Here is a 12,721-nt window from a genome sequence, read left to right as displayed (position 1 = left end):
TGGCAGGCTTTAAGCCAGAATCCAGCACTTATTTTAGTCCACGAGTGGCCTGCCCATTATTTTATTTAGCACTTCTGTCTATGCCTGTTTCCCCACACTGTGCACTTGTCCCAGTCACACTTTGGTAAGCCCACAGCTAACCCTAGAAAAAATGAGTAAAAAACAAATGTAGCTGGAAAGCTTCTTTGGATAGGAGAAAAGACCCAATGATGAGACAGCAGAAGGTGCTAAGACTGTCAACAAAATGAAAGCTGCTTTTAAAAGAAAATACCAAGAGTCCTACTTAAATTACAGGTTCATTGCAACAGGTGATTCACATTCTCCAAGCTGCTTTGTACAATATGTGGTGACTGGCTATCCAATGAAGCCATGAAACCTTCAAAACTGCTTTGCCACATGGAGGCCAGGCACCCTGTATTAAAGACAAGCATTTGGAGTTTTTCAAAATATAAAAATACGGACATGAAGAACAGAAGCAATTACTGAAGGCCACCACTTCAAATGTGTCTGCACTGACAGCATCATTCTTAGCGACTAACCGCATTGCTGAAGCTAAGAAGCCCTTTACTCTTGGTGAAGAGTCGATCCTGCCTGCTGCTAAGGACATTTGCCGTGAACTTTTAGGAGAGGCTGTAGTTCAAAAGGTGGCACTTATTTCTCTTTTGGCTAGCGCCATGACTAGACGAATTGATGAAATAGCGGAGGATATTGAAGCACAATTGTAGAGAGGATTAATGAGTCACTGTGGTACGCAATCCAGGTTGACAAGTCTACCAATGTCGACAGCAAGGCAACAATGCTTGTTTTTGTGCCATATATTTTTCAGGAGAATGTGCATGAGGATATGTCATATGCACTTTTGTTGCCAACCAACACCACAGCTGCAGAACTATTCAAGTCTTTGAATGATTTCATATCAGGAAAACTGAACTGGGCATTTTGTGTCGGTATATGCACGGATGGAGCAGCTGCCATGACTGGCTTTCTGGTTTCACTACTTGGGTCAAAGGGGTCTCATCTGCATGTGAGTCTATGCACGGTGTCATCCATAGAGAAATGGTGGCTAGCCAGAAAATGTAACCTGAACTAAAGAGCGTTTCGTAGGATGTGATTAAAATTATCAACCACATTAAAGTGCATGCCCTTAACTCACATCTGTTTGCTCAGCTCTGTGAGGAGATGGACACAGAGCACACATGTCTTCTCTTGTACATGGAAGTGAGATGGCTTTCTAAAGGTAGCTCACTGGCCAGAGTTTTTGAGTTGTGAGAGCCACTCCAGAGATTTCTTTTAGAAAAACAGTCACCACTGTTTAGAAAAACAGCACATTTCAGGGACACAGAATGGGCTGCAAAACTTGCTTACATATTCAACCTGCTCAACAAACTCAATCTATCACTTCAGGGGAGAACGACAACTGTGTCAAGTCAGCATATAAATTGGCTGCATTCAAAGCCAAACTGGAATTATGGGGGCGACAAGTGAACATTGGGATTTTTGACATGTTTCAAACATTAGCAGAGACTTTGAAAGAGACTGAACCAGGGCCTTCTCTCTCCCAGCTGGTGCATGCTCACCTATCTCAGCTTTCAAAAGAATTTGAGCATTACTTCCCAACCACAGAAGACCCCTGAACTGGGAAAGAATGGCCATTCATGACCCATTTGCGAATAAGCCAGGTGAATCTACTTTGTCCAGGCTAGAAGAGGATCAACTGCTTGATCATAAATGATGGTGGCTTTAAAACTGTGTCTGAGACAACTTGGAATCTCATACATTCTGGATTGAAGTCAATGTGGAATATCCTGAGATTGCCACAAAAGCACTGAAAATCCAGCTTCCATTTCCAACATTTTATCTTTGTAAAGCAGTTTTCTGCAGTGACAGCAACCAAAATGAGAATACAAAGTAGACTAGACATAAACAACACACTCCGGGTGTCACTGTGTCCCATCACCCCCAGATGGGACCCTCTAGTTGCAGGAAAACAAGCTCAGGGCTCTCACTGATTCTGTATTATGGTGAGTTGTATAATTATTTCATTATAATATTACAATGTAATAATAATAAAAATAAAGTAATAATAATTACTTTATTTATTTATTTTTTATTATTATAAAATAATAATAAAAAATAAAAATAAATGTAATGCCCTTGGATCATTTCCAAACCACCCCCACCCATCCATCCCCAGTCCATGGAAAAATTGTCTTCTATGAAACTGGTCCCTGGTGCCAAAAAGTTTGAGGGCCACTGATCTAGCACGTCTTGTGGTGTTGAGGTGTCAATGCAGTGCCCATGACAAGCTGCCATGGGAGAATCACCACACAGCCCTCCACCGGGGTCCTGAAACAAGACCATGCCATAGGCAGCAGAGGATGCATGCTTTTTGGAAAAAGTGCTCCAGGTGTGTTATTAATGGGAATGGAAGAGTTGCCCGTGGGATACCAAGTGAAATTGCATCTAGAAATGCCATGGTGATCTGGGTTCTCATCAAGCCATGGAAAAGGTACACCTGAGATGGAGCCTGAGGGGTGGGGGCAGAGGAAGGTGCCAAGCAGGTGTCCCGGAGCCCAGGTCCTCCTCCCTGAGCTCACCCCCATGGCAATCCGGCAGGTGGAAGCAGGTGGGGGTCTCACACTGCCAGCTGAAGGAGGAGGAAGGGCCAGAGCTTGATTTACAGGTGGGCTGGCTCAGTACTATGTGCGGGTGCAAGCTGGGACTGGAGGGCTACTACGACACTCAGGGATGGATCGCTAAAGACGGTGGCCAGGGGAGACCCTCCCAGAGGCAGGGACTCCAGCAGTGTCGCTGGTTATGCCCTTTATGTGGAAGGAAAATTTGCCAAAGATGAGAAAAATCTGAACTCATGGCAGTGACAAATGGCCTGGAGGGCTGGTCAGGGGCCAGCCTAGAAGACCAAATGACTGAGACAAGGGTGTCTGGGGGAGAAGCAATTCACAGGTATATGGAAATGGGTGTAAAGAATGAAGATCTTGGGCCAGGCATGGCGGCTCACGCCTGTAATCCTAGCACTCTGGGAGGCAGAGGCAGGCGGATTGCTCGAGGTCAGGAGTTCGAAACCAGCCTGAGCGAGACCCTGTCTCTACTATAAATAGAAAGAAATTAATTGGCCAACTAATATATATAGAAAAAATTAGCCAGGCATGGTGGCGCATGCCTGTGGTCCCAGCTACTCGGGAGGCTGAGGCAGGAGGATTGCTTGAGCCCAGGAGTTTGAGGTTGCTGTGAGCTAGGCTGACGCCATGGCACTCACTCTAGCCTGGGCAACAAAGCGAGACTCTGTCTCAAAAAAAAAAAAAAAAAAAAAGAATGACGATCTTGGTGTTATATGTCAATTAGCAGAAAACATTCAGCACGGAAGGGGCACTAAATAACCGAGTAGGCAAAATAACTGAGCCACCTGATGTCAGCGAGCAAATGCTAGAGCCTGCAAACCTGCAGAGGCAGAGGCTATATATGGCCCCAACAACATGGGCTGCCACTGACCGAGACCTGACTGGTGACTGTGGGCTGTGGCTGTCATGAAAACGTGTCCCTTGCTCAGATGTCCCTTCAAGGGCAGAGGTAAGGGGTGCAGTTGGCTGGCAGTCTCCCGTTGAGGCCCTTTCATGATTCACTGTGGCTCTTCCCTGGCAGCCAGTGGCTGAGCATGCCAGGAGCCGTCTCTGCAGACGCAGGACTCCTGGGATCGGCAGGCTTTGCTCCAGAACTGCCTGCTGGCTGGACCACAACTTTAGAAGCCCTACAGGACAGTGAGGGCCCTCCACGCCACTTCTGTTCCTCTTTCTTACCCTTGACAGGCTTCAGGTCAGCACTGTGGTCTGAAGGCTTTCTCAGCCAATCCCGTTTCAACTCTTTTTACCTGTCACAACTGTTACTCCCCGGAAACCTCCTGCATCCCTAACCCTGGTCCAGCACCTGCTTATCAGAAGACCTAGATTGATATATGGGATCCATGGGACGTGGGATTCCTTGCCAATGACATTGGTCGTGCTACCAGGGCCCGCAAGGGGCTCTGCCCACGTCCTCCCAAAGGCTACCCACACTCTGGTCTGCAAACCCCAGGCCTGAGGGGTGCCAGAAGTGGCTGTCTGCATGGGAGTGGCAGATCTTAGCCATGGAGCCTGGGCTGTGCACATTCATGTGCAAGAGCCCTCGTGGTGCAAACACAACGCCTCCTCCTGCAGGAGGAGACAGATAGCCAGGGGGTGGCTAGTTTTCTCCTCCCGATACATTCCCATATGCACTTGTTCTAAATCTGAACCCAGCCTTTCAGATTGTCAAGGAAGGAGACTGAGACACAATTTATTTAACAGTTTGTTAGCATGATTAATAACTTTCAAGTATTTATTTTAAATATATGGAATGTAGATATCCGTTTGTAGTCTTGTCCTGGGCTACACAGTTGTTAGGAGTGGGCCTAAGATTCATCTTATCTGGGCTAGTGGGATATATTGACATGTTTCAAAATCACTTCCAGTAAGTTGTTGCCAGCCATCCAGGGGAAGGAATGGCTTCTAGAAATCTTCCTGAGGCCAGCTGCGCCCACTCACCAGGCATCATGACAGAAAGTAGAGTTCTGAAAGTCACACTGTGAAATGAATGTGTTCTGGCTGCAAAAGTATGGGGTTGTGAAGAAGCAAGTCAGAATAAATCCATGGAAAATTCTTCCAGTCATGAAGATGGAATTCTGATTGCAAGCAGAGAATTTGTTTTTCATTGGCATCTAAGTGAAACTATCAATAATAAAAAACAACTTTTGATCAGCCATGCTAAAGAAAACACTGAATTATTGTTATCTCTTTATAGAAAATACCATCACAAAATCATTGTCATAGGAAGAAGCTATCAAATGTATGCAGCCAAAAATATATAGAAAAAAAGTCTTCTAGAAGCATATAAGATAATTAATAAAATACAGTATGTTATTTTTCTGGGTTTTGTGATGTTTGTAGTATTTGTTCAGTTTTTCTTTGTAATTTGTTGTGACTTTTTCTTCTAAGTTACTGTTCCCTTTCATACTAAATGTTGTATTTGTAAATGTGTACTCTTCTTTCTTAAAAAGGGCTCTCCAAATTGAATAAGCTTCAGGCCCTATAAAACCCAGATGCACTCCTGAACGAATATTGTTATTATTAGTCGCAGTATTGCTTCATCGCATCTGTAAGGTGGGTAGGATTGTCTGTTTTACAGAAAAGAAAAGTGAAGGCCCGGAGATGAAGTTGCTTACTCATTCTGACTCTGAATGCTTTTCCCGCTGGATTCTGGAATCTTCAGGCTTCTTGGCTCTCAGCCTGTTCATTTATCCTTCTGCTGCTTCCACCACCCAAGTCCCAGCAGAGAAAGCCAGAGGGAGCCTAAGGAGGAAGAACAGGCCTCTCCAAATAAGCTCCACTGAGGAGGCTCCGTAAGGTCCAGCTCTGCGGCAGATAGACCGAGGTCGGGGAGCAGGCTGGGGGTGGGAGGGGCCACAAGGAAGCTAGAAACCAGGTGGCCCAAACAACCAGCTTTTGCAGGAGGACAAAGCAGGGGCACTTAGGGGCTCTGGACCCTCGTCCAGCCTCAGTTAACTGCTAGTGTGGCTTAAACCTGATGTCATCAACAGAGAAAGGAGAGGAGGGAAGGATGTCACGTCTGTGCTTCTCATTTCCTGAAACCGTCCAGCCTGCAGTGGGGAGCCAGGGCCTGACCGGGTTCAGGATGGCCTCCAAGGGCGCCTCATCCGTCACTCATCTTTGGCCATGGGCTGTGGACATTCCTTCTGCTAATTAGGGTCATTAAGAACCATGAAAGCATTGCCTCCCAGAGCAGAAAGAACCCCAATCTCCCCGCATCTGGGGATTCTGAGGTCTACCCTGATGAAACAGGGTCAGTGAGTGACTTTTTCCAAAAGCTACGTTTATAAAATTTAAACACTATCATTTTGGCTGACATTATATCTTTTTTTAAAACTTTTTTGGTTCACCGATCCTCTCGTTTGTGAAATGATGGTGACAGTGATGACATTTGCTGGCATTTATCGTTGCCACGCGCTAAGCATCGTGCTGAAAACTTTGCGCAGCGTGCCTCACCTCACCACTATGAGAACCTTAAGAGGCAGACACTGCTATTAACCCAGTTTTACTTTCGAGGAAACAAAGACTTGGGGAGATCAAGTGGGCACATGTCAGACAGCAGCGTGTCGTGGAGTCGGGACCTGAGCTTGGCCGGTCTGATTTCATCTTGCACACCCTTCACCATCACATCTTCCTGTCTCTGTAGATTAAATGCAGTTTTGAAATTTTGATGTTCTTGTCTCCCCAAATAAAACTGTGGCAACCCTGGGTTGGAGCCTCGTGTTTGTCACAGAACTCGTGCTGGCCTAGCAGTCTGGAGGCCTGACAGCCAGTGGTGTGGCCCCTCAGGCTCATTGACAGCCGCCCCTGGGAGACGGACTTCAGGTATTCAATGTCGCCCAGCAAGTTGGAAGCAAATTAGACAAAGAGAAGACCTGGCCTGGCAGATTTCAGCATCGGTGAGACGTGAAAATTTGGGAATGTCCTTTGGTTTGGACGGCGGGTGACTGAGAGAAAGGCAGCCCCTAGAAATAAACTCAGAAACGAAGTTCTTCCAACTCGTTTCCCCAGGGACGTCCTGGCTGTGACAGCTGCAGGAATGCCTCCGCATTCCTCCCCGAGTGGGAATTTCCAGTCTGGGCTCCTGCTGGATGCCGCTTCTGGGTGACAAAGGAGTGTCTGGAGGCACATTCTCACCTCTCCCTTGCTGCACCTCCTCCCACTCGAGGAACTTCTTTCCGATTGGCTGTCTCCATGGTGAAGGTGAGAGAAAGAGAGAGTTTTGATGGTTTCTATGACAACAGCAAAGGAGAGGCTGTTTCCCTGGTGACAGTGGGAAGGTAGAGGCAGCTGGGCACACAGGATCTGTCCTCCCCCACCCCCTGCCGCCCAGCTCCCGCCCTGCACAGGTCACACCCGCAGTGTTGTTACCTGCAATGGCAGCAAGAGCAAAGTCTTCTAAGGGACAGACACTACCCTGGCCAGGAAGGCAAGCTCTGTTTGGGCTCCGGGTCCAGGCACACTCGGTTTGGGGCACGTTATCTCACCCTTTAGGTGCCTTCTCAGTTGCCTCATCTATAAAATGGGGCTAAGAACAGGGTCAACCTATTTGGGTGGTGAGGAAAGTAAAAGTCGAGTGCTTAGCTTGTGGCAAGTGCCAGTAAGTGCTAACCATTATTACTCCCTGCTAACTATTATTATGACCTGCTAATAACCATTCTTACTGCAATGCACAGAGGGAGGCAAGGCGGGTTTAATGAGGCCATTTTACAGAAGACGAAGCTGGAGGCCTGGGATGGCAGGTGAGTCTGCCTGAGTCCCACCTTTACCGGGCGCTGGTACTGGGGCTAGAAGCCAGGCGTTTGGACTCAAAGTCCAGTGCTCTTTCCTCTCCACACCCCTGCCCCCTTGCACCGTAGACACACCAACCACTGGCTGGGCTGTTTTGTTTCTGTGCCTCAATCAGAGAACCTGAAGGCTGAGCAGCTAGTCCCTAAGCCTTCCCTCTGTCACTCACCATTTGCACCATAAGTCTATACCAAGTCCACAGAAGTATCTAGATCAGTGGTCCCAGCATTTGTGGCACCAAAGATCAGCTTCATGGAAGACAATTTTTCCATGGACTAGAGGTAGGGGAGATGGTTTCGGGATGATTCAAGTGGGTTACATTTATTGTGCAGTCAAACCTCTCTGCTAATGATCATCTGTATTTGCAGCTGCTGCCCAGTGCTAGCATCACCACCTCAGCTCCACCTCAGATCGTCAGGCATTAGATGCTCATAAGGAGCATGCAACCTAGATCTCTCCGTGTGCTGTTTACAGTAGGGTTTGCGCTTCTATGAGAACCTAATGCCACGGCTGATCTGACAGGAGTTGGAGCTTATGTGGTGATGCAAGAGAGGGGAGTGGCTGTAAATACAGACAAAGCTTTGCTAGCTGGCCCAGCTACTTACCTCCTGCTGTGTAGCCCAGTTCCTAACAGGCCACCAACTGGTACTGTTCCATAGCCTGCGAGTTAGGGACTGCAGATCTAGATGATTCTCAAAGCAATTAATAAGCATGAAAAGGGAAAAGTGAGTTAACTTAGTGAAGTCTCCCCATCCCATAAATTACTGAGAAGCAGTCTAGGCTAAAGCCTGGGCTGCAGATGACAGACAGAAAGCTTCACTGCTTCAGTGAGTGATCTGGGCCTCAGGCAGCCTCCTATGGCACTCCTGAATCATACAATGTATGAATTATTAACATTTCACTTGTGTGATCTATTCGTTATTTAGAAGGTGGTACATCATCCTGGGAAGACTACCAGCTTTAGAACTAACCAGATTTGAATCAAATCCTAAACTCTCCCCACTAAATACTAGCAATTTGACTTTGGATGAGTTAGTTACAGTTTTTCTGATCTATAAAGTGGGCTATAACACTATCTCCTGATAGATTAATTGTGAAGCGTAGAGATGAAATATATAAAACACCTGGCACATTAGAAGCCATTCAACAACTGGTAGGCTTTCTTACTAAACACTGATGGGCTCATCACAGTCCTGTGGGTCGCCGATTGGGGTGGATGCTCCCCAGCGGGTCCGCGCCTTACAGGGATCTGCGAGAAGGGGAGCTGGGGAAAGTTTCACTGGTGTCAATGTGGGCTCTTGGTGGCCTCCTATGCAGTGCAGGGAAGCAGCAGGGCTCGATGATCTTAGCCTGCAGCTGGGCCAGCACTACTGTCCAGGTCAGATCTTGGGCTGTTGATCACATCCACGGTCCCTGGCAGCCGTGTGGGCTGCAAGCCCCCGCCTAAGAGCATCAGAAGTTAGTATCTGGGCCGGGCGCTGTGGCTCACGCCTGTAATCCTAGCTCTTGGGAGGCCGAGGCGGGCGGATTGCTCAAGGTCAGGAGTTCAAAACCAGCCTGAGCAAGAGCGAGACCCCGTCTCTACTATAAATAGAAAGAATTTAATTGGCCAACTGATATATATATAAAAAATTAGCCGGGCATGGTGGCGCATGCCTGTAGTCCCAGCTACTCGGGAGGCTGAGGCAGAAGGATCACTCAAGCCCAGGAGTTTGAGGTTGCTGTGAGCTAGGCTGACGCCACGGCACTCACTCTAGCCTGGACAACAAAGTGAGACTCTGTCTCAAAAAAAAAAAAAAAAAAAAAAAAAAAAAAAAAAAGAAGTTAGTATCTGGCCAAAACCCACCAACAAACTTGTATTTCCTAGGAATCTGGGATGGAGTCCAAGAGAGAGTTTAGTTAGTATCTTGATTAAGATGTTTATATATAAAGCCTGGAATGGAGAACTGGCCAATTGCCAGCCTAAGGCACTTGACCACGGGAAAGACACATACATGTGTGTACACACATACAAACACATACACACACTTGCACACACACGCACACAGATACCAGAATTCAGTGGACAGACATCCCAGATCACATGTCTGATCCCTTTCTGGGTTCCGGCAGCATTTCTGACCTTAGGTTTGGGGAAACACCTTAAAATAAATTCTCCCTTTTGGATTTTTTGTTGTTGTTAAACTAAGTCAAGTTTATTTCTATTATTTGCAGGGAGCAGGGAAGCAGACTATGAAGGGCAGGGCGAGAGCTGTGGTACCTTGAAGGAATTCCTTTAACAGAGGTTCTACTCCTCACTTTAACTTAAATAATAATAAAGTGAAAGTGAAAGGATTATTATGACCTCTTCCCATCTCAGATCCTCCTCAGCAGGGGACTTCTGCTAAGGCAGGCTGACACCAGTTTTTTGGAGCCTGAGCACCTGCATTCATATAGTTATTGTCTTTCACTGATGCCCTGTAAGTTCGCTCCCCTCTGGGTGCCAAAGAGGCTTGGAAGGCAGAAGATGAAATGCAGCCATGCACTGCCCACCATGGGCAGGTTTTTGGACTAAATTAGTTCCTGTGGGAACAACAAACAATGCTTCCCTCTGTGCTGGAAGCCATCTGGTGACAGTCACCACAAGCGATCAGAAGAGCCAAAGGTTTTGGGATCGCCCAGCAAAGCGGCCATCCACCCCCCCCCCCGGCCGCCAGGTGGGGACTCAGAAGCACCCGAGAGAGCACCCACCAAGGTGGCAGCCCACCAGCAGCCAGCGCCAGCCCCAAGGTCATGGGCTCCCAGAGGGGGAGGCTTAGGGCTCAGGGGCTCGGGGTTGCAGGGCCACCCTCTCAAGGACTGTCCTGAGGGAGGGGCAGGGAGGAGTCGGTACAGGTACAGGTCGTTTGCAGGCAGGGTGCTTGCTAAGCCATGCCATCAGAACCTCCCCGGGGAGGAGAGAGGAAGGAAGCAGGATTGGACAGAAGGCAAAGGTGAGGCCCAAAGACAGCCTTGCTGACCAGAGGGAGCACAGGAGCTAGAATGACTGTCATAGTTGTCTCTCTTGGGACCCAGATGACCAAGCCTTTACACCTTCCCCATAGGGTGCAGTCACCCCAAAAGGGCAAGATCTTGGACCAACCAGCTCTCTGCAGCTGCAGCAAACCCTGAAGGGGCTGACGATTGGGGTAGTCTGTACGCAGCGCTCCCAGCAGCCAGGGAAGCAAGTCCTTCAGGGAGGAGGCCTCTGGGTGACACATCAGTGTCCACCAAAGGCACCGCCCTCCCCACCACCCTCAACAGAAGGCAGAACAAAAACCAGCTGGGGAAGCTACAGGAGGCCAGATTCTAGTGCAGGCTGCTACGCTGGGTTCAGCTGCTCATGCTCTTGTTAAAATAATGAATGGGGAGGCCACCAAGCTGAGACACCCCAGCACCCCAGGTTCCTACATAAGCAAATGGAAACTCAGCTCAGTGGAAATGGTAAAATGAAACTTGAGCTTAACCAATCAGAAACCACCAACTAATCTCTAACTAAAGACTTTTCACTTTAACCAATCAAATACTTTCTCTGCCATGCTTCTGTGAACACCTTATACAAGTTTCCCTTTCGTGCCCTGTTGGTAGAGCCCTAAACAGTTTGCACACTTGCACTGCCCAATCCATGAGTTGCTGAATGCTCAAGTAAACTCAAATTTGTAATATGCCTACATGTATCTTTTAACACTCTGAACCCACGTTTATGAAGCATCTCTATATGCCAGCCCTTTGCCAAACACTCGATAAAAGCAGCTCCTGTCCAGAGTAGCTAGTTTGGCAGTTCAAACACAGAAGCAATATTTTATTCACCACCGTGTGCCAGGCTTCTAGCCTGGAGGGGTGTAGGAGCTCAGGGTTTAACTAAACTAAGAAACAAAATTTTAACAAGTCAAACTGTCACCAAAATTGGCTGGGCAACATTGAAAACAATTTTAAAATGCTGGTCTAGGAATCAGAAAACCTGGATTTGAAACTAGGCTCTGCTGGCTGTGTGACCTTGGCAAAGTCTCTAAGCCTCTCTGAGCTAAGTCTAAACATGGCAATCATGATACCTACCTAACTCACAGGGTCGATGTGAGATTAGTAAATTAACACATATGGCTGGCACCGTCCATGACAAAGAACAAGGATACGGAATGTTAGTTGTCTGGCTTCCTTCCTCTGATAACCACTCAGCCACTGTGGATATTGTAAAAGTTATTGTTCCAACCAGAAGGGCCATAAACTATCCTTTTTATGGCCTAATGAAGGCCAGATGTCAAATAGGGAACCATAGAACCAACGTTCACTCCCGAAACCTTTGGAACAACACAGCTGCTCAGTGTCTGATGGTCCATTGCCTTCGGTCTAGGGACAGGGAAGATTTAAATACATTATCTTGGGCTCTGGTTCAACCCTGGCCAAGGTCCATCTGGGCACAGTCGTTCTGAGTGACTCTGGCCAGACAGCATCCTTGTGAAATCAGGTAGGCAGCTACTACAAGCAATCCAACACACACACACACACACACACGCACACGCACACGCACACGCACACACATGCACGCACACACGTGATATCTCAGTCTTATGATAGCCTCTCAGATAAACATCTGCAAAATGGGCAGAGGCTCATATTAAAAAAAAAAAAAAACCAACTCATCTGAAGGATGAGGCAGAGTCATTTGTGGCTTAGATAATTAGGAGAATTGAAGTCATCTTTGCCACCCAAGTTTGCGGAAAGTGGGAGGCAAGCAGAATATTTTTATTCCCGGTGACCTAAAAATGCTGTTATAAACAGAACAGTTGGAAGATCCCAAGCAACAGCCTTCTTGTACAGCTGAGGAAACTAAAGCCCAGAGAGGGGTGGTAACTCGTTAAGGACACACAGGCCCTCTGCGGCAGGTCGAGGACTCAACCCAGACCCTTGGAGTCCCTGCCCGTGTCATTGCTCTGTGCTTTCTCGCAATCATGGGGCTAGGAGGGCAGGGTGTGGCTGGCAGTGCTCCTGAGCCTGCCAGTCCTGACTCAGCCTCCTGCACTTCTGCGGGCTTTGCAAGCAGGGAAAAGAGATGGGGATGAGGCTCAGAAGTGGGGCAGCACAGTGGAGGCTGTGTTAGTTCCCCAGGGCAGCCGCAACAGAGCGCCACGTGCTGCAGGGCTTAGACACCGGAAACTCATTTCCTTGCAGTGCCGGAAGCCAGAAGTCTGAAGTGAAGGTGTTGGCAGGGGTAGTTCTTTCTGAGGCTGTGACGGAAGGATCTGCTCCCGGCCTCTTTCCTTGGCTTGCAGAGGGCC

General features: G+C 47.9%; 1 long non-coding RNA gene across 1 annotated transcript; it reads left to right on the top strand.

The window, feature by feature from the left end:
• Positions 1–6,902: 6,902 nt before the first annotated feature.
• LOC105880219 (uncharacterized) lies at positions 6,903–9,759 on the top strand. The gene is made up of 3 exons (XR_002224347.2): positions 6,903–7,068; positions 7,316–7,381; positions 9,642–9,759. It is a non-coding gene; the product is annotated as an uncharacterized LOC105880219 (long non-coding RNA).
• Positions 9,760–12,721: the final 2,962 nt, after the last annotated feature.

This window comes from Microcebus murinus, chromosome 3 (assembly GCF_040939455.1).
Source record: "Microcebus murinus isolate Inina chromosome 3, M.murinus_Inina_mat1.0, whole genome shotgun sequence".
NCBI classification, from domain to species: domain Eukaryota; kingdom Metazoa; phylum Chordata; class Mammalia; order Primates; family Cheirogaleidae; genus Microcebus; species Microcebus murinus.
Note: the sequence above shows the minus strand (reverse complement) of the source record. Positions and strands in the feature narration are given on the sequence as shown.